We start from the raw sequence: 21718 nt of genomic DNA, 5'->3' as shown, positions 1-21718 counted from the left end.
GTCTGTAGGAGGAACCCCAGGATGGCAGTCTTCCTCTGTGTGGTATGGGGAGGCATATTGCATGATGAGCAGGGTCCACCACGTGAATGTAGAGATACCCTGGAAACAGATAAAGGTTTAGAGGAGATTTTCCTGTCTTTGAGGTTACTGGACGAGAGTAAGACTGTCGGCAACAGTGGCAGAGGGGTTGCCTGGCCTCTGCTGTGTGTAGTTAGAAGTGCATCTGAGGCCAAGGTGGTGCCAAACAGGAACTTGTTTGTGTAAAAGAGCAATTGCCACAAGAAACTCCATGTTAATCTCTGATTTGGCAAGTAAGTTAGATAGAAGATGAGATGGAGGTGTTGGCTTGCCATTTCTTAAGGTTTAGGGGCCATGGGGCTGGAGAGATGGCTCAGCGGTTAAGAGCACTGGCTGTTCTTCCAAAGGACCCAGGTTCAATTCCCAGCACCCACATGGCAGCTCAAAACTGTCTGTAATTCCAGTTCCAGGGGAGCTGTCCAACACCCTCATACAAACATACATGCAAGTGAAACACCAATGCATGTAAAATAAAATTATACACACACACACACACACACACACACACACACACACACACACACACACATATATTATGGGGACCAGAAGGAAAAGAAAGTACAAGTTAGATCTGTGCTCAGAAGCCCTTCCTGGAATCCACAAACTTGAAATCCATGGGAAGACTGAGAGACTAAGAAGGAGAATATGGAAAAAACAATAGAAGACAACCATTAGCTCCTACCTTTGATAGAAAGAAGAGAAAATCTGCAATCTAGCATGCAGATGGCGCATTAACAATGGCCGGATGCAAGAAACTGTGGCAGTACGAATATCTATCACCTAAGCTGCTGGAATTGGGGAAGACTTTTAAGCAAGCAATTGTTGCAGCCTGGCTTGTGAGGCCAAGGGATGTGGGAGTGGATGGGATCAGTCTGACCACTGTGGAGGCAGGAACACTGAGTGATGTAACTTCCAATCCCTCCTTAAGGCAAAGGCTGCATAACCTGAGAGAAGAAATCGGTCTCTGGCCGACTGGCTTATCAATGCCATTGGGAACACTTGGTTCTCTCCTTCTGGCATCCCCACAAACATCAGGAGAACCACAGAGGAAGGGCAGGCATTGCTGGGGGGTACTAGGATTAAGAGAAGCTGTGCTGGAACCCCAGCTCACCATATTCACCGAGGAGTTAAAAACAAGGCTGACTGACAGGGACCTTGAGGCTGGTGTGGAGCTTTAGTGACTTTGCTGAGTCCGTTGGTGGGGCAGGATCTTTATAAAGTAGGAAAGGCTTTGGCAGACCTCAGGGACTTAGACTATTGTGTAAATAGAGTTCTTTAAGTGAGAGAGCAACCTAGAGGGCATAGTGGAGGAAGAGGTCTGGCTGCGTTATTTGAAGACAAATGTGGCAAGATTTATGTCAAGGTGAAGATCCTAAGGGGGGGTGGGAATGATAGCCAAATTGTGTGCTGAGGAAGCCTCTGGACAGCTCTAGAGCCTGAGGAGCAGCTCACAGAAGACACTTGTTCTAGAACAGTACAGGTGAAGACAATCAAGCCTGCCTCAGTGGCGGTAATTATCCCCCAGAACAAGGACAGTACATTTCCCTCCAGCAAAAGGTGACATTGGGGTGGAAGAGGTTTGCCCAGTCAGGAACACCACGAACACCCAGGTTTGGTGAATTGAGAGGCTACAGCCACTGTGCCAACCTAGGGAGCCAGCGTGTGCAACAGGGGGAAGCAGGGCCACATTTACCTCTGACCCTGAATAGATATGACCAAATTAAGTCAGGTCCACTGAGTTTTTCAGGTGTGGAGAAATGTAGGGAGGCTCCATGGGAGAGCTCTAGGATAAGGAAACTTAATGGCTCAGAGGGAGTAACTAAGGATTACAGGGAGCTAATTGAGTTAGTGCTTCCTGTCCATGCTTTGTACCCAACCTTGATCTGTGGAAGCAGCAGCTGATGCTAATGGATGGAGCCTTTTCATGCTGTGTCAGACCTTGCTTGTATCTGACTTTAGGGTCTTCTCAGTTGTGAACCTCTGGGGTCACCTGACACTGCTGAGAACAGGTGACAACAGACTTTAGAATGCTTCGCCAAGGTTATCTTTGTAACCAACCCACTATTTGTTATGGGTTGGGGGGTTCAGGACGCTGCCTTGCCCTGCCCATCCTCTGGAAAGGGTTTTGTTATCTATATAACATGATGCTGACCTCTGAGTGTTTTTGCAGATTTGAAAAGCCACTGGAGAGACAAACAGGGACAATGGTACTTCTACCTCCCAACAATCCTCCGGAGCGAGTTAATTAAACGGAAAAATGTGTCAAAAACCACAGCTACAAAGTACAGAGTTTAAATCCAAAAGTTGTACCCTACGTGGATGGAAAAGGACACTCCTAGAAGCTGTAAGGTTATTTAATGAAAACCCCAGTGCCAGGGTCAGGATATCTCCTTGTGAAGGGAAGCTCCTGAGGCCCCACAACCATAAAGGCTATTACTACTGCTGTGGGTTGTGTGCCAGAACCAGACAGACCCCAAAGACATTACATGTGCATGCTTTGACTATGGGACATGGAGAAATTAAGCTGGGACTCAGCTGGAAACTCCCACCCTACTGGTTGGCTTTCGGAGTGCCAGAGGGACCATGCAGGCTGTGGCTGGAGAACTGAACCGACCGTCCCGCTTGGCTCTGGACCCAGAGTGTCAAATGCTGACATGCCAGGCAGGATGTGCCTGCTTGTGCAACAGTGGCCCAGTTGTCCTGGGTAAGACCAGCAGCCTTCCCACTGGATTTAAGGCCCCGCTCCACAAGGGAGAGTTCATATCTGGTACTGTAAGCCAAGCTGGGGAGGTCATGGGGAAGCAGCTTCTGTGGTTCTACTAGATGCATGCGATGTGCCTGTCAAACTGCCTTCTAAATGTGTGTTTACGCCCATAGATCAATGGTGTTATCAGCATCAGCTCACAACCACTGGTGATGCAAGTGAGAACAAGTGACTCTGACTGGGGCATGGTGGCCTATTTCTTAGTGATAGGTGGACATCTATAGTCACCTTCAAGGCTCAGGGATGGCTGAGGGGAGGGGTTGTAAGAGTCGCAGAAAGGGGTGGAGTATTGTGTAACAGTTTCTTCTAGGATTGAAACATTGTATCCTGAGGGACATTCCCTTAGCAGGGAGGTAAATAACTAAAAAGATGCTTGAGGAACTCCCTGAAACTGAACAGATTCATTAGGCCCCTCTCTGTCAGAGTAAACGTAAGAAGAGCCCAGCTGCAAAGAAGACAGAACAGGACCCATGCGTGAATGACTTCTCTATACCTGGTATGGAGCTGGCTTACATTACCTAGTCCCCTGAAAGCCCATGGTAGAAGAGTCTATCCTGAGGCAAAGAACCCTGGACTCCCCACAGCCACTGGACTGCGCTTACCCCTCCCTCAGTAGTCTTTGCGGCCAAATGGTCCAGTGAACCTCCTGCTAGTGTGAAGATTCCACCCAGAAACCAGAAAAGCATCTAGGATTCAAGACCTAGGCATGTGCTTGGGAATGCCCTGACCCATCTCCCTCACTGCATTGAGGGCACTTGTCTCTTAGAGACTACTGGAATCAGTATTCCTCATTGTTGGGGCCCTGCCTTTTTCACCGTAAGGCCAGCACAGCACAGTGTGTGGGAAACCTGGAAAGATACAGAAAGAATGAACGAACGAGACATGTGGATAAGGTACTTAGTCCCGGCTGCTGCCTCAGGAAAGAGTAGAATCCCAGGGGCTGGTGACTACACGTGGCAGATAGAGCCAGGTTCCTGGCACACACCTACGCGGGAATGTCCTGGAGTCTTCAAGTCGTGCTCCGTCCTCTTTGTATTTCCTCTGTCTCTGCTTTATCCTTTACCCTTCTTGCACTTAGCAAACAGCTCCTGTCATAGCTTGTGGAGTATTCTGCTCACAGTATCCTGTAAGTTTCATCATCAGCTTAACAAATGCAATGCACACTCCTGCCCACAGTTCTGTGCCCGTTTCCCACCCATCACTCATAACTGCAGGTGGATTGCTGAGCCAGGCACCATGGATGTGTCATTGATGATTTTCTCTCTTCTCCAATCCTGGCGGTAATTTGAAGTTGTTTGGATTGCTGTCTCAACCACAAGGAAATGGAGGTGTTGAGATGCCACAGTCCTAGTGAGTAGTAGAGCTTGGGAAACAGGAAACTGGTTCCTAACCATAGTGGCCCATGGCTGCCACTTGGAGTCTATATGAGAAGAATATGCTGGACGTGATGCCTCCCTGGCAAGAGGAACAGCATAGCCATAAATCCTTGTCAGGTGAACTCCACAAAGGGCATAGCCTTCTCAAGCCATAGTGTCAACGTAAGAATGATGGCGCACGCCTTTAATCCCAGCACTTGGGAGGCAGAGGCAGGCAGATCTCTGTGAGTTCAAGGCCAGGCTGGTCTACAGAGTGAGTTAGTTTCAGGACAGCCAGGTCTACACAGAGAAACCTAGTCTTGAAAAACAAAACAAAAAATAAACAAACAAACAAACAAAAAAGGAACTGGCAAGAGCCTTGGGCTCATTTTATAGAGGATGGCTAGGGTCTGCTGCCCCATAACCAGCCCTGTTCCCTGAGTCCAGGGGCCATGGTATGGATCTGCTGAAGGCCTGGCTGAGACCCAGGTACCTTGACCTGTTTCTCCTTTTTTTTTTTTTTTTTTTTTTTTTTTTCGAGACAGGGTTTCTCTGTGTAGCTTTGCGCCTTTCCTGGAGCTCACTTGGTAGCCCAGGCTGGCCTCGAACTCACAGTGATCCGCCTGGCTCTGCCTCCCGAGTGCTGGGATTAAAGGCGTGCGCCACCAACGCCCGGCTTCCTTGACCTGTTTCAAAACCAACTCAAGGCCCTGGAAGCCTCCCAGGGTGTACTCAACTTCAGGGTGGCCTCCAGGAGAGACTGCAAGCCATCTCATTGTGTGACACATGCCTTTTGCTAGCCATCTGCTCATTAAGATTAGACACTGTCCCTTCTCAACCCATGAGGGGTTTTGCCTGGGAGGTATGTGGTGCTGAGACTAAACCAGAGCCTCCGAACACCTAAGTAGGCAGTTGAGCTACACACTCAGCCCCTACCTGAGTTGTGGTTTTTTGTTTTGTAGCCGATGAGTGGATTGTTAGTGGCCGTCTTGACAACACCGTCAATTTAGTGGGTTATTCTGTGAAAGCTATAGTTGACTCTGTCCTGGTGGGCCCTGCAGTTCCAACCAGAAGCCTGGGTTAGTCATCCATCTGGCTTGTTGTCCACTTCTATTACCCCTACCTCCTGGCATGCCTACTTATTCTGTGCCCTCAGCAGCATTCAGGGCTCCCCTTGATGGCACTTCTCAGGTTGCAAATGACATAACCTGTGGCTTCTGGTCTCCTCCCAGCCCAGGTTGTAAGATGAAGGCAGAAGCAGAGTTGGTTCTACTGAAGGAAACACCCCTAGCCTGAGCGGAATGCTTGGCCAACAATGACATACCTAGGAAGTCTGTAGATGAATAGTTGACTGACTGGACAGACTGACAGCAAAGGAAGGAGTGGGGGAGGAGTCTCAGAGGAGAGGGGGGTCCATGCATAGAAGAGCTTTCCTGCTGCTTCATCAGAGCTGGTGGCACATGCGACCCTGTAGTGTTCCATTCTCTGCAGCCTCAGTGCAGCAGCTAGAACAGTGCCAGCACCAGAAGAGGTAGAGGGAGTACTTTCCCAGCGATGATGTGGGACAGAGGACAGGGACCCTCTGTGGAAAAGAGGCTCTCCGTGTGCCACTAACCGGGGTAGTGCCTACTCAAGTGTCAGGAACCTCATGTCCTTACTATGCAGACAGGGCTAGCAAAGCCTGGAGAAGCGCATGTGTGACGCCTGTAGACCCACTGGGGTTATTTCCTGCAACTGGGAAGACTTGGGTGGAGTCGCTGGGAGCCAGTCAGGTCAGCCTCCTACAGAAGCACCGAATCCTCGATATTTCCCAGGGCCGGTCCAGGGGTTGATTGATTGCTCTTCCTCAGCCACTTCCAACTCCTCTGCACCTATCTAGGTGTGTCCCTGGCCAGGCTTGAGACCTAACTGGGTGGCTGAAGGAAAGACAGCTCTGGCAGGTGACAGCAGCCCTCACTTGGACACGGCCTGTCAAGTTTCATTTCCTGGCAACTCTTTCAGAAGAAAGAGCAGCCTCTGCCTACTGTGGAATGAAAATACCCCGGCTTTTCCGGGTTTGTTCCACTCCCCATTTGCCTTTTAAAGCATTTTGCCCTGCTTTGAAGGATGCCTGCAGATGGAATGGCTGCCTTATCAGGTAGCTTTCTTCTACACCTTCCCGGAGAGAAGGGGAAAGGGAGGCAGCGGAGATGGATCAGAAACCCTACGCTAATGCTGTCTTAGAGCAGAGCCTGCTCTCTTGCCTCCAGAGAGAGAGAGAGAGAGAGGTCCAGGCTGGAGGAGGATGGAACTCCGGGGAGGGGAAGCCCAGCAGGTTGCCTTGGGCCCCACCAAATAAGCAGGACTGGTTTTCAGTATCCAGTGGGACCACACTGGGAGTAGCAGGAACCGTGTGGTCCGAATCCTAAAGAGTGGCGCCCCTGCTTTGGGCACGTCTGCCTGTCCTCCTGCGGCCCTAGAGACGCTGGCACCAAGCCATTTTCCTTCTTGGCCCTGGTGGCGCCACGGCTCAGACCCTCGTGTTGCCGCGGCTGCCTGCTCTGCACCTGGAAACCGCAACCCCCCCGGATCACGCGCCATCGTATGAATCCTCGGGGACGGCTAGCGAGCTGTGCAGGCGGTCACCGGGTAGTGGGTGCGACCCGGGCAGCTTGGCCTTTAGGGGATTCGCATGGACAGGAGCCTCCTGCTGGACATGGAGGCACAGTTGCTTCCTTGTAACGACCCGCAGCATCGCCCGCGGGCCTTCAAAACACGTGCACAAGTGGGCTGCGAGACCATATGCCCAACCTCCCACTGAACGTCAATGACCGGTTATTTTCCGCCTCTCTACCCTGTGGTCCCCCTCGAGATCGTCCAGATTCGGCGGCCCGGGGCTCACTGAGGCACCCTGGGCCCACACAGCCTCCCTAGCGGGTCTGGCTGCCTTGTAATGACCCGCCACTCTGCTTCCGACTCAGCTCAGTGGCCCATGCGGACTGTTAGCCCGGCTGGAGCAGCTCGCGCTTCCGCAGGTGCGCACAGGACATTGAGCAAGGCATCGCTTGGCGCTCGCTGTCAGGGGAGAGGCGACGAAGGTCGGGAGTGGAGCGGAAAATCGTTGTTTTTCGTGATGGGGGAGCGGCCCTAGGCTCCCAGCGGCGCGGGCGGGCGCGTCACTTTGACGCCAGCCTTCTGGGCAAACCCATTCAGTGCAGGGCAGCCCAGGCGAAGCTGAGCCGGGATCACCCCACCCTCCACCGAGGCTTGGGAAATAGGCGAAGTGGTCAGACTGGTTTCCGGGCCAGGATCGGGATCCACGCGGGCTGGGAGGCGTTGGTGGGGAGGACTGAACCCCGAGGGTGACTTACAGCCAAGGCTACCCTGGGGTGCTTTGTTTCCGACCCCTTGGGGTGAGGAGAGGGCAGGCGTGGAGATGAGGGAAACAGTGTTCAAGTGCGGGTCAGTAGATTAGATGCTCCCCGCACCCGCTGCTGTGCCCAGCCCCCACCAGCTGTGCTCAGCAACGTTGGACAAGCCTTCTTCTAACACTGGGGAGTACCGCGGAGCTTGGGCCTTTTGATCTTGGGGTTGGGGGTTGGGTGGAAGACTCAGTTCTGTCCTAACCTGCAGAAAGACCTCACACTAGCCACGTGCACCCCCCCCTCCACTTTTCAGCCTCAGTTTCCATTTATCACTGTCCCTGGTAGTGGGTACTCCCGGGAGCCTGGGGGATGGGGGATGGGAACTTCCAGAGGGTCAGTGGAGGAGGAAGGAGGATGCCCAGAGCCTGTGTCCATGCCCACTACTGTTCCTCGCTGGAAGAAATCCAGAGAGGTGCTAGGAACGTCCCGCGCTCCCATCCCATGGCCAGGCTCTGGAGTCTTGCAGACAGGAAAATGGAGTCTTAAACAGAAATTTCTCTGTTCAGAAGTAGCATAGCATTTGTCACGTAAGACTGGCAGGCGCCGAGGTCGCGGGTGTTTCTAGACGGAGAAAGGGGGCTCTAATTCCCTTGACCCACCCACGGGTCCTAGTTCTGGAGTCCCAGTGTAGGAGCGTCGAGAGAAAGGGCTGAGCCGGCTAAGGGGCTGAGGCGGTAATGCTATCCCAGAAAATGGAGTGCCGAGTTTCTTAGGTCTGCAGGGCTGAGTGTGGTCTTGAAAGCCTCCCTTGCTGAGATCTTCTTTGTGGTTCCTCGGTGGGGGGAAAAATCAACCCGAGGACCCGAGTTTGTCACTACAACCGGTTGTAGGGACCTTAGTGACCCACTCAACCCTATCAGAAAGCGAAGGACCCGGAGCTTCGAGAATGACAAGTCCTCATTTCTGTTCAGCTGTGGGACCCCCTTTCCCGCAACTCCAGTAGGCTGGGGCTGAGGTGCGGGTCTAGCATGGCCAGCTGGTGTGGCGGGAGGGGGCGCGCGGGGCGGGGGGGAGGACGGTCCCTCCATCCTCGGAGGCTGTGCGAGTAGCCGCAGCACGCGGAGCCTCCCTTGAGCTGGGGCGCCGGCCACAGGGGAGGGGTCGGGCAGTATGTTGGTCCTAGGGTTACCGGGCCTGCCTGGTTAGCCTGGGTGGGCTGCAGGGGCCCCCGCCGGCCCGCCGCGGCTTTGTCTGCGCAGCTAGTCTTTGGGAAGGCGCCAGCCGGGGTACAAGATGGCGGGGAAAGGGTGGGATCGCAGGCGCTCTGCACGCGCAGCAGCCGGCTCTGCTCGCGCCACGGCGGGGGCGGGCACCAGTCCCGGGGTCTCCTGGCGTCCCGGCCTCCCCCCTGCCCCGGACCCAGCGCCGGCCGGCCGCCGCCTGCGCTTCGCTACGATCAGCTCCGACCCGGGCAGCTGCAGAAAATGGCTGCCAAAGCGGCGCCAGTCGCCACGCTGCCCCGGGCGGGGGGGCGCGCAGCAGTCCTGCACCCTGTTCCCCTTCCCCTCCAGGGGACTTTCCTGAAGCCCGGACCCTCGTGGGCTCGGGGGCGTGGGGACGAGATAGAGGGGGAGGGGCGGCTACCTGCAGGCGAAGGCTTACCGGGTTGGGGATGACGGAAGACAGTACTGGAAGGGCACGTTCCGTGTCCCCACCCCCACCAACATGTCCAGTGTCCTCATGAGGTCGCGGTGCCCGGGTGGGGAAATGTTAATGGGGCGTTGACCTGAGTGACCGCTTGGACCCCACCCATCTAGATATCGCTATTTCCCCCACCCCCACCCTCCAGACCCTTTGCGCGCCCCTGGCGTTGGAAAGGTCTGGCTAGCTCAAATGCTGTCCGAAGAAAATAAAAAAATAAAAAATAAAAAACAAATATAAAGCCGAGTTGTGTGCAGACCACAGAACGACCCAAGCCCGGAACTCAGCCGAGAAGATCCGGGTGGATCCCGGGGCGCCATGAACCAACAGCAGCGGCGGCAGCTCAGCAGGTGCCGAGCGCCCACCACCCTCAGCGCCGGCAGCCGCACCCGACCCCGGCCGCCTGAGCACCGCAGGGAGCCGCCGACCCCGAGGTGCCGCCTTTGGTCACTCTACCTCTGCGCAGCCGCCAGGCTCAAACACCTTTTTCCTTGCGCCAAAGGGAGTCCAAAATCTCGGGGAGGGGCGCTTAGGGCGAGCTGGACGTCCCAGCCAGGGGCATGATTTCTGGGTAGGGTCGATGGCTCACCAGGGAGAGGGAGAAAATTGCCCCTGGAGCTACAAGACAGAGGTCGCTGAGAAATAAACGAAAAGTGTGAATAGAGGCTCGGTGGGTGGGGTCGGGCTACAGAGTTAGGACCCCTTGGCCTAGCCCCGCAAATCTGTAGTCCCCGTTCCCCTGAAAGTACCCAGGCTCCCAGCGGGCCCGGCCGCACTGGCCTGGGAGAGGTGTATAAATTTGGGTATTATTTTTTTCCCTATCTGTAAGTTACTCCTATTACCCCTCCTGCCAGCCGCGTTCTCCACGTCTGCCGATTTCACCAAGCAGCGACTGGCAAATTAAAATTCCAGGAATAAGAGAGCAATGGCCAGTGAACAGGAGCCAACAGGTTAGGAACAGGCGGTTCTAGATTCGGTAGCGACTTTGCAGGTGGGGTTCGGAGAAGAGAAGAAGCGTGCTTACGAGAGAGAATGCGTCCTTGATCCGGGAGAAGTTGGAGGACATCAGATTCTCCGCACCCCACACACACCTGGGCGTAGTGTCCATGTTCACAGAAACGTGGGTTGGGGGATTTAATGTAAATGTCTTCGCCAAATGGGCTTCGACAGGTGTGGGGTGTGGTGGGGTGTGCGCTCCCGGGGTGGGGGTACTCAGAAGATACAACCCAGGTTTCCCAGGTTCGAAGATCTCCTTAATCAATGGCAGAGGTCTGAAGCAGGGCGCAGACCTGAACAAACCCTCTGACCCAAGAGCACTCTCAGCCTTTCCTCAACACAGAGGCAGCAAGTCACCTACAAGGTCAGTGAGGGACAGAGCTGGCGCCGAAGCTGATGGGGCCCGAGGGCTTCCTTCTGCAGAAACAGCGAGGCGGCCGCGGAGGGCCAAAGCTAAGTCGATCCAGCAGGCAACGCCCTCCCCAATTTTGCACCTGTGTTCCCTGGCTGTGCCCACTTCTGCCACCACCTTCCCTCCGGAGCGACGGAGGCTGAGGGATTTGAGATGGGATGGGGGGAGGGGGAAAGGGCTAGGGTGGGGAGGATCTCCCAAACCAAGAGGTCAGGCAGGTCATCTTTCCCCGTCCTCACTGCCCATTTTTCCTCCAACGGATCCTACCTGCCTGGTGTTTCTAGAGCAGGCTGTCCAGTAGGGGGCATCCCTAGAACCGAGCTCGGTCATAGGCAAAGTCCCCAGGGCCCTAGAGCACCCATTGTCTTAGCTGTCACCTTTGGGTCCTTCCTATTCCCAGGACAAAAGTGGGATCCCCAAGGGTAGCTCCAGCACCTAGGCATGCTTAGAATAGCCCCGAGTATGTTAGCGACCGCCCTAGAGGGTCAACCGGACACCTGTACGTGCGTGCGCGTGCGCGCGCCCCTGCGGATGGGGGAGGGGGCGAAGCGTCCTTGGACCGAGGTCCCTTTTCTGCCTGAGTTTGAGGTGATTAGGAGTCTCGTCCCTAGAGGATTAGCTACATAGCGACACCTTCTGCCTCTGCCAGTTCCCATCCCACCGCGGGCCCAGAGCTGGGCACCTGACCTTCATCCCACAATCATTGCTCGCTTGCTTTCTGCCCACAAAACCGAGAGTCCCTCTTCCAGCCCATTTCCCCCAATCCGTAGGGTTTCTTTTTTCCCCCTAACAATTGGCAGGTTTTTTAAAGTAACCTTTAAATGAGACATCGATTTATCATTATCATGATTGTATTCAGAAATCCAGCCCGAAGGGACGCCCTGGGAGATGCTAATTTGGTGGTACCCACTGCTGTTGTGGGTTTACACACCCCTAGCCCCGCAAGCGTTTTTCTTCCGAAGCTAATTGCTCTGATTAACGGATGGGGGGGGGCAACGAAGCAGGGGGGGGGGACTGTTCCCAGAGCGCGGTGCGTGTGTGCATGCGTGGACCTGATGCTGCAGAAGCTACTGCGGCAGCGACACACACACACACACACACACACACACACACACACACACACGCACATACACCAGCTCTCCTCCCGCATCCGGGCCTTCCCGCCCATCCTTGTTGCTCTCTAGGTTTGGGGAGGGGGATTCGTGGGTTGGGGATGTGAGCAAAGGGCTGGGGGTGGGCGAAGACCGGCCGAATGGATACCGGAGGGAGAGTGACAACGAAGACGAGGGGGAGGGGATGATCGAAGGAAGAAAAATCGGGAAGAAGGTGCGAGCAAAAATGGGGGCTAGGCAAGGAAAAGGGGTGCCGAGGCGAGAGGCCGGGATGCCAAGGGAGAAAGAATGGGAGGGGGCGGGGAGCGGGCGGGGGCGGCTGGCTCCTTTCCACTCGTGAGAGCCCGGTTGCCGAGAGACGCGCCGGCCAATGAGCGCGCACCAGCTCAGCCCGGCGCCTGCCGCGTGTCCTTATATGGTGCGGCCGCTCTGCTGGCGCTCGTGCACATCGCCATATAAGGGCAGGAACCTAAATACAGGCTATACCTTGTTCTCCGCTCCCGGCCGGGGCGATCGATGAGGGCGCCGCCGAGCGGCTGCGGTGCGCAGGCTCCGGGAGCTGGCGGCTGGAGGCCCGCGATGGCCACTGTGCACTTGGCCAGATGTGGCCAGCCCCAGTGGCTGCTCGGCCAGCTGTGGTGCGTTCCCTCCTCCCCGCCTGCCTTCCCTCCCCCATCGGGTTTCTGAGGTGCAAATGCAAATGAATCAGGATTGAAATCTAATTGCTTTTGTTTAAAAAAAAAATGGGAGCGAATCTGTGTTGGGCTTAAGGACAGGCGCGTGCGGAGTGGGAGGTAGGCGTTGAGTCCCAGAAACCAAGCCAAACGCCTGGAGAGAAGGAGGGCTAGTTCTCGATCTGAGGGTTGGGGTCCCTTCATCTGTCTTCTGGGATTTGGCTTGTCACTCCGTCATGAATCCCAGCACCCCACCTTCCCAGTTCCTTGGCTCCAGGCCTGCCTGATGGCCATGGCCCAGGCCCAAGAGCAAGGGCTACATGTGGCTGCCACTACGAGGAGGCCAGAAACTGAGCCAAGGGCCCAGTGCCCGAGAGGTGGGGGAAGGCCTCCAGCCAGTCAGGCCCTATAAGGAAGAAGTAAGAGGTGTGGCCATCACACCTCCCTTTCCAGTTGCTGTGTGTGCTCTACATCCCGGTGACAGCGAGCTACAGCAAGCCACGCTCTGCAGAACCTAGTTCAGGGAGTAGGCCACCTGGATAGGATTGGTGTTGGGTCAAGAAGAGGAGGCAATTGGCCAAGGTGGATCCCGTCAGCAGCAGCCTAGTCATCCTCTGAGGCTTCTTTTGCTTGCTAATATCAGTGCTCCAGGAGGAAGGATTACTTGCCTTCTCTCTACTCCAACTGGAGGGAATCTGAGGGGAGGGTGTGGACGGTGGTAAGAATGGTCTGGAATCAGGATGTCCAAGGACTGTGTTTAGGCAGAAAAACTTGTAGCTGGACCGAGTTAGCCCAGCTCCCCCACCTAGTCCATGCCAACTTGAAAGTGTTAAATGCTGTTAGAGGTCTGAGGTGGCTCACCCAGCACCCCCCTGAGCGCACACTGAGGGCTTTCTCCTCCCACTGTTGACAGTAGACACTCCTGGAATTTCCCAGCTCTCCAATCCCCACTGGTGGGTGGTCTGAGAGAAGTCACTGCATGAGACGTGGTCTTGAGGATGTGGTCCCCTGATACACATTCCAGAAGTCCTGCACATTTCCCTCCTTCTGCAGTTTTGACTGAAGCTGTGTCTACCTAGCCGGGGCTCCCCAGTGCTTGGAGATGCCTCAGAGAGAGCCTCGCCCTCCGCAGAGGCCATTTCCAGTAGCATGATGCCACCTATAGCATATACCTGGAATTAGTCTGACTTGCAGCTAGCCGCCAGTAGTGAAGCGCTAGGGGAAGGATCATCCTCTCTCGAGTTGTCATTTTGGAGGAGGTGATCTGGCCACCTAGAATTTCCTACTGGGCTCTTTCTCCTGCGTCCTCTAGCTCAGTGTTTGGTAGCTCTCAGCTAGGTCTCACTGGAGAAAATGAAGCCTGTACCTGGTACAACTCGGACAGGAATATTTTGTTCCCACTAGGAGTCCCCATGTTTCAGGTTTCTGTATGCTGTTCTGTGTGCTTCTGTGGTCAGCAGGCATCCACCAGCAAGTATTCCCTGAAAATTCTGGAACACCAATAAACCTGTTACATGCCCTCCTGATGCACGTGGAGACCAAGCTGTTCCAATACTGATTGCTCCAAATGTTCATTTCCGAGGGAGAGACTGAGATCGGGACAAAGTGATATGTCCAAACAACTTAGTAAGCCGGGGTTGGGGTTGGGGGTGGGGGGCAGAGCAAGCCTGAGCAGTGCAGGCTTGGCCAATATACGGCACCGGCACCGTTGGCTTACTTGAGCCCCAGCTTAGGGACTAAAGGTCCATTGATCTCAGCCAATCACTGCAGCCATGGAGGAGCAGTCATTAGCAGATCCCGAATGCCAGGGAGAGTCACCTTGACCCCTCCTCTTTAACCCTTTCACTTCTAGGTCAAGCCTGTCCCTCAGCTTAATGTGCTCATCCGTGAGTTACTCGACCCCCTGTGTCTCTTCTCCTCTTTAACACGGTTAACAAAGCTCCTATCAAAGGGCAGGATGAGGGACAGTGTTCAGGATGCATCAAACACAGAGCCTATGATAGAGCTACAGACATCCACTCTGGCACACCCTCTTTTTTTTTTTTTTTTTTTTTTTTTTTTTTTTTTTTTGGTTTTTCGAGACAGGGTTTCTCTGTGTAGCTTTTCGCCTTTTCTGGGACTCACTTGGTAGTCCAGGCTGGCCTCAAACTCACAGAGATCCACCTGGTGTGCGCCACCACCGCCCGGCTCTGGCACACCCTCTTATCACCAGGCTGTATGCCAGGTTTGGGGGAATAAAGCTGTGTGGGCACTGGTACTCTACTGCACTCCCTAGCTCTCCTGGCTAATGTGTTGATGGATATCAGCTTCAGCCACTGTCCCATCCTTCCATACCTGTGCTCTCCCTCTCCCTGGCTGGCCTCTGCGACAGTCCCCACATACCCATGTGAGTTTTCTAAAGCATCTTCAGAGCTGTTAGGATAGCCCCAGGAGCTTCCTTCCAACGAAAGGAGTGTCTGAGCTGGAAGAAACATCGTGTTGTTTTTGGACACCGAGCCTGAGACCCTTTTGCTCAGCTTGGGGACTTAAAGGTGTGTGTGAAGGGCCGGTGAGTCTCTGGGGTTCAGAGCACTTACATGCAGACCCAAGGAGGATGTGCATCCCAGCAGCAGAGTGGAAAAGTACCTGCCAGTCTGGGAGATGGGAACTTGACCTGGTACTTCTGGTACCCACGGTTCTTCGGTTCTTCCTGGATTCTGTTGAGCTTTGAATCCCACAATCAGGAGGGACCACTAATCTGCAGAGGGGCAGCGGAGATGGTACTCAGAGAGCTCTTACTAACAGGGATAGAGAAAGTGGCTTTGTCTTGCTGCCACCGCCCCACAACAAACACATGCACACACACACACACACACACACACACACACACACACACACACACACACACTTTGGTATCTTTCACTTCTCTCCCCAAAGCTACCATCATTGGTCCTGGAATCTTGGGCCACCCATTGACTTTGTCTGTGAGCCCCTCCCCCCATGGTTTCCCTCCCAAGTACCTTTCCCTCGCTAGAGAGGGCAGCCCAAAAGCCCAGCCAAAGCCAGTGTCTATCAACCTGTGCTCACCTTTTCCGTTTCTACTGGGCATTACTGTTGACCAAACTTGAGCACAAACTTTTCTCCTGCAAGACTTGGGGATTTGTACTGAATAGTTCTCCACTGCTGAAAAGGAAGCATGCCAACCCCACTGCCTTCTTCGGGAAGGTGTGGTGAGAACCGACACAGAAGCCCTCTAGCTCCCAGCCCCGCGGTACCCTGCATCGGGTGGGCCAGCCAGTGGTCTCCCTCCTTTTTCCTTGGGCTGAATCTAAGCTGGCTCCTGTTCTGGGGCAAACGAAGCACTTGCTCCGGCCCTTCTAGGTTGGGTGGTACCCACACACAAGGACAGGGCCAACCCCTGGGCTCGGCTTGGGATGGAAGCTGTGAGGACAGCTCTGGGGGCTCCAGGAACATTCAGCTGAGAGAACTGGGCTGTATGCTGATGTTATTCTGCAGATGTGAGAAGTTTCTGTGTGGGAGAATAGAGACTTGCAGAACTCCTCTGTCTCCCCTCTGCTGTTAATCCTGAGTATTCTCCTTTCCAAAAGGTTGAAACTCATCTGCTGTTGAGGGGCCCGAATTCCAACTCAGCCAGCATTTTTCTGGGTAGGTCAAGACTTGGGGGTAGCTTGGAGTTTTTGCATCAGTATTCCAGGGTACCCTTCCCCAAGGATACCATTTTCCTTAGGGAAATTGTGGTAATGTGTTTTAGTGATCTCTCTCTCTCTCTCTCTCTCTCTCTCTCTCTCCCTCCCTCCCTCCCTCCCTCCCTCCCTCCCTCCCTCCCCCCCTCTCATTTCCTATTCTACACCCTCACCCGCAAGATAACAAGGTAGGGCTAACCAGGCGAGCACAGAGAAGTCACCACATAGGCATGCTTAAAAACAGAGTAAAGAAGAAGGAGATAGAGGAAACTGTCCCGTATCAACTCTGCAGACCCTTCGTGGCTTCCCTAACCACTCAAAGGGCTCATCCTCCCCAGTGGGTCTGATATCCCCTGCCCCTTTCCCTCCTGCCCCCATCTCATCCTGCAGTGTGTTCTCGCACCCCAACAATTACTTCCCAGGCTTTTTCCTGCGACACTGATTTTAAGAGAAACTCAAGATTTATCTCTGATTTCTTGTTTGCAAACCCGAGTCGTGGGCATTCTCTTCATTAAACATAAAAGTTCCATCTTTTCAGTAGAAGTAGGGGTTCAGGGAGGCAAAATGACTCTCCAGCTTTTTTCCCCTCCTAGTATTTACTGCAAAAAGGAAGAAGGGAATATAGTGGCTGTTGAGGGGACAAGTTCTGCAGGAAAAAAGGGGGGAGGACGGAGAGGAAGGGGAGGAGGAGGAAGAGGAGGAAACAACCCTTGGAGCCTAGAATTGCCCAAAGTGGCCCTGGATTACAATTCTGGTCCGAATTCATTTACCATATTTGTTTGCGGGTTTCCCCCTCCCACTCTTCTTCATATTTAGAAAGATCAAGAAGGTTTTTAATGCATAAAAGATGTTTCTTCCCATAATGCCCCCATCACCGCCCACACACCCGTTTACTCTGCTTTGAATCCAACGACTTCTGTTGCCACAGTGAAGAGGTGACTATCCTTGAGCAAGGGGTGCTCTGACCCAATTGTTCAAAGAATGGGAAATTGAGCTGGGGAAGGCACAGATAGGATGCATAGTCCTTGCCCCTAGACACCGCCTTCATCTTTTCTCGACTGACTTTGAGTCCATCCCTCTCCACCAGGCCACTTTGACACCCAGTGTCTAGTTACAACACCCCTATTCATCCATAAAGCACACTGATCCTGTCTTGGGACCACACCACGGTTAGATTAGAAACTTCCACAGTAGAGGGGGCAATGGGCAGGGTGGTTAGAGGCTACTCTGCCCTTCACCGTTTGTCTACAGAGTAACTGAGCTTTGAAAGGTTGAAACTTGAAAAACACAGAAACTCGCAGTGAACCTTGCTTCTAATTTCTCTTTCTGGTCCTAAGGACGTGGCACCCGCAACAAAATCAGCTTTTCTAGCCCTAAGCTTGTTTCCCGAGTCTCATGGATGAGTCGAAGAAAAAATTAATTTGCCTGATTGGTGTGTTATTTCAGATAAGCCATTAATATGCAAATCAGGGAGTTGGGCTCACTGAGTGAATGGAAGCCAGCGAGTATGCACGCAGGACAGCCCCAGATGTTTGCATAATTACTTCTGCCCCAACTTCGGGAGTGCAAAATGTCAAGGGAAGAGGCTGAAAACGTAAATACGGTACTACGTTCCCTGAATCTGATTTACTAGAGTAGGGAGGGTGTGTATTTGTGTGTGTGTGTGTGTGTGTGTGTGTGTGTGTGTGTGTGTGTGTGCGTGCACCCAGGCTTCCTTTGCCCAGAGAAGAGGCAAGGCATCGAGGCATCAGGTGTCTCGGGCTAGGGCTTCGAGGCCAGAGGGGTCTTCTGGGTCTTTCTTGGAGGACCGAATTCCCCAGAGCAGTCGGGAAAAGTGAAGATGAAGCCATCGCTAGCCCCAAGAGTTTTGTCAGCTCTGGGACTGTGGTCTAGGCGTGCTTGAAGAAGCGGAGCACTGACCTCTACGCCGCCAATGTTTCCTCCTTCTAGAACAACGCTTGTGGTCGTTCTACGGAAACCCTGTTCCTAGGTGCATGGAATGATGCAGACCAGAGTGTGGTACGCTGAGGTTTTGTGAAGCCCTCTGGGGGAAGCGTTGAATTTTCTCAGTGGACTCCTGCCCTGCTGTGTCGGGACTTGCTGCCAGTAATGCACGCCCAGCTTTGTCCATGCCGGCGGGAGGCCACTGGATCCAGCTGCTCCGAGTGTCCTTGGAAAGGCTCAGCCTCTCGCCGTCTACTTGTGCTTCCCCGAAAGGCAATTCCAGCACCTCGGTTATTCTGACCTCTAAAACAAGAGACTGGACTTCAGCTCTCTATACAAACCACCTCTGGAGGCAGTTAGTTGCACTTGGCTGGAATAAGGAGGTCTCCGACGTCTCTGGAAAAAGTCACTTCAATTCCTTCCGCTTGGGGGCGGGATAGGAAGAGAGAAAACCCGAAGCAGCAGACTGCCTTGCCCATCTCTGGAGCTCTTTTGGGACTACACAGAGCCTGGGTGGGAACTGGGAGTGGGATGGGGGTGGTATTTGGACTGTACTGTCCAGAGTAGTTGGCAGCTGAAGTGTCAGTCTGGTCAAACTCGGGCTTGAGGAGGCCGAGAGCGCCAGGCTTCTTAACTGCGCTCAAGTTCTGATGCCACCATCCCTTGCCAGGTTTCCAACTCTGTGTTTTCCCATGGGATGGTGGGAGTTCCCTACCTTCCTAATAATGGGCGCCATCTTCGGGTGTAAAGGGCTCGCATCGGCCATGACGCACACCAGGGCCAAGACTGACTCTGCAAACAGAATCGAGGTCACTCTACATTTGGGGCTCCTTGAGTCACAGGCTGCTGCCAAAGGGTTGAGTCGTCGGGGACAGCCTAAGCGTCCATGTCACAGGTGGGAAAAGTGGCTTCTGATACATTTCTGATCTTAGATGAGACTCCTAAGCACTATATTCAGACTAGACCACGTATTTTTCACAAACTGCTCTGTCGCCTCACCTCACAGCCCTACTCACTCCTGGCCTCCTGGTCTCGCCCTGGACTTGACTCTACAGCGTCGCCTCTAAGCTCCTTTCCCTAGGCGGTGGGAACAGAGGGCCCAGACTCAACACCAGGTACCCTTCCTAGCACGTGGGTAGTGTGCGGCTACTCCACTCTCTGGCCCACTGCTGAGCCACCTCTCCTTGTACGCCAAGGGAGCCTCCGACATCCTACGGATGGCTTTCGCAACCAGCGCCAGCCAGGATGTTTTCCCGGGAAAGGCTGGGGAGCCCGGAGGGGGGTCCGCCCCACGTCGCGCATGCGTGTTGGATTAGCCGCTGTGCGCGTGCTCCTGCCGCCAAGCCTAGGCGTGAGCTGGGCAGGCACTTGAGAAGTGCCAGTTTCTTCTGGCTAGCCACCGTCCCGGGCGAATCTAAACTGTGTCCAAGAGGTGCACAGCCAGATTCCCAAGATGAGTAGGTGACCCTCATTCGCAACTAGCTGCCACCTGGCTTTAGAACAGCAATTACAACCAAGTCGTAACACAGATAAACATTTCTCAGTGTATTTCCCTGCGCCCGACAGTGTGATCCTGCCTTTACATCTCATGTAACTATCCTGTGGACCCTGTCGGGCAAGCATGCTAATACGGCTTTTAAAACCTTGGTGAGGGCCTGGGCGTGTTGAGCATGCCTTTAGTCTCAGCACTTAGGAGACAGAAGCAGGTGGATCTGGGTGAGTTCCAGGACAGCCTAGTCTACACAATGAGTTCCAGAACAGCTAGGGCTATGTTGGGAGACCTCAAAAAACAAACAAACAAAACCCTTAGTGAGAGCCTGTACATAGAGGCACACACCTGTAATCCCTGTATTTGGGAGGCTGAGGCAGGAGGATTGCAAGTTTGATTACAGACTGCACAATAGCAGAGCCCTGTCTCCAGAAGTAACTAACTGCTAGAAGTAGAAACAGATCAAATAACTTGCCCATACACTCATACAGCTAGCAAGGCAGGGTGGTCTCAGAGCCCACAGTAGTTTAACTATGAAGATTTCCACCCACAGCCAGCCTCCAGCTTGATGGACTGGCTTCTAGAACCTCTCACCTTTTTCTTGAAGGCTCTGCTAAGAGGCTTGTGTGGCCAACTGAGGATGTGACCTAAAGCCCCTTCTGAACCCAGGGGGAAACTAGAATATCCCAAGGGTTCCAAGCCCCTACTGTGAAGGGGGCGTGAGCTACCCATCCTAAGAGTTCCCAGGCAGAAACTTTGTGCTATGTGCCTTGGCCTGAGTGTGTCCCAGTTTTACTTATAGATAGGGAGTTGATAGTTGAGCTGCCCTGGATGCCTTGAGCGGCTGGGGCAAGGGTTAGGTCCACAGCAACTGTTCAATAGATGGGCTTAATCTGGGGTGCTTTCCTCTATGGAAGGGTGTGTGTGTGTGTGTGTGTGTGTGTGTGTGTGTGTGTGTGTGTCCACGTGTGTCTGTGTCCGTGTCCGTGTGTGTCCTGTGGCTAAGGGGAAAGATACTAAAGGTTAAGTGGTGTGTGTGGAGGCCCCCCCTCCCCATGGTACCGGTGGTCAACCCTTCTTGTTCAGCACTGACCAGTCTTTGTCCCTAGGAGGGAGTGAAGGGAGGCTGTAGAACAGAAAAAAGGCCCGACTTGCTCTGGAACAACTAATGACAAGTTTCCTCCAGAAATCCTAGTAACCCCGTACAGTCTAAGCCCTCGGACCTCTATCTAGAGCAGCGGGTAGTCGCTACCACTTTCCGGCGGCAGGCGGCAATCCACTCAGCAGGCATACAGTCCTGGCTGTGGAGCAGCAGGCAGGAGTGGACGCTGCGGGCAGATCCAGCTCCAGGTCGTCAGGAGGTCAGCCACGGGCCACAGGCGCTGCAAAGTCCATGATCCCCAAGGCCACGCCTCGGAGCCGCTCTTGCTCACTTCACAGCTCCAGATCAGCCCGCGTGCGCGTGGCCAAGACTGAGCAGGTCAGACTCCCGCCAAGCTGCGCAATTGAAACGTACCCAAAGAACTAGCCGAGGCCTGGCCTCAGCCTCACGCTGGCGGACGCGCTGGGGCTTGCTGGTCTGGCCGGCGACCCAGAATCTGAGCGCCCAACCCGGAGCGCCCGTCTTTCCCTGGACCGCGCCAACCTCGGGCTTCCCTCCCGGGAGGCTGAGTCGACGGACAGCGGACACAACCAGGCCGAAGTGGCCCCAGACGCAGGCCTGCAGTACAAGTCGGGCTCCAGGGGAGTCTAGGCACCTTCGGTGGGCTGGGAGGGACGGGGCGGGCGTTCTGCCCCTACTAAGAGCTCTTGGTGGAGAAGGGCAGTGGCGAGCCCAGTGCCCCGTCACCTAAACCGGTGAGGAATAAGCCCAAGGTGGTTTGTGTGTGTGTGTGTGTGTGTGTGTGTGTGTGTGTGTGTGTGTGTGTGTGTGTGTGTGTGTTGCGGTAGCAGGTGTCCCTAGGCAAGCGGGTGCCTGCAATTCTGTAAACAAAGAAACCGGGCAGTTCATCTTGGGAGCCGGGAGCTGTTAAGAGAATCGCAGACAATCTCCTTCATAAAAATGCGATCTAAGAGCATTTGATTTCCACTTTCACTCCCCCCTGCGTTTCTCCCCCTCGTCCCCGCCCCTACACACTCACTGTCTCCAAAGACACTCAAATTGCA

Source organism: Peromyscus maniculatus, chromosome 8 (assembly GCF_049852395.1).
Source record: "Peromyscus maniculatus bairdii isolate BWxNUB_F1_BW_parent chromosome 8, HU_Pman_BW_mat_3.1, whole genome shotgun sequence".
NCBI classification, from domain to species: Eukaryota; Metazoa; Chordata; class Mammalia; order Rodentia; family Cricetidae; genus Peromyscus; species Peromyscus maniculatus.
Note: the sequence above shows the minus strand (reverse complement) of the source record.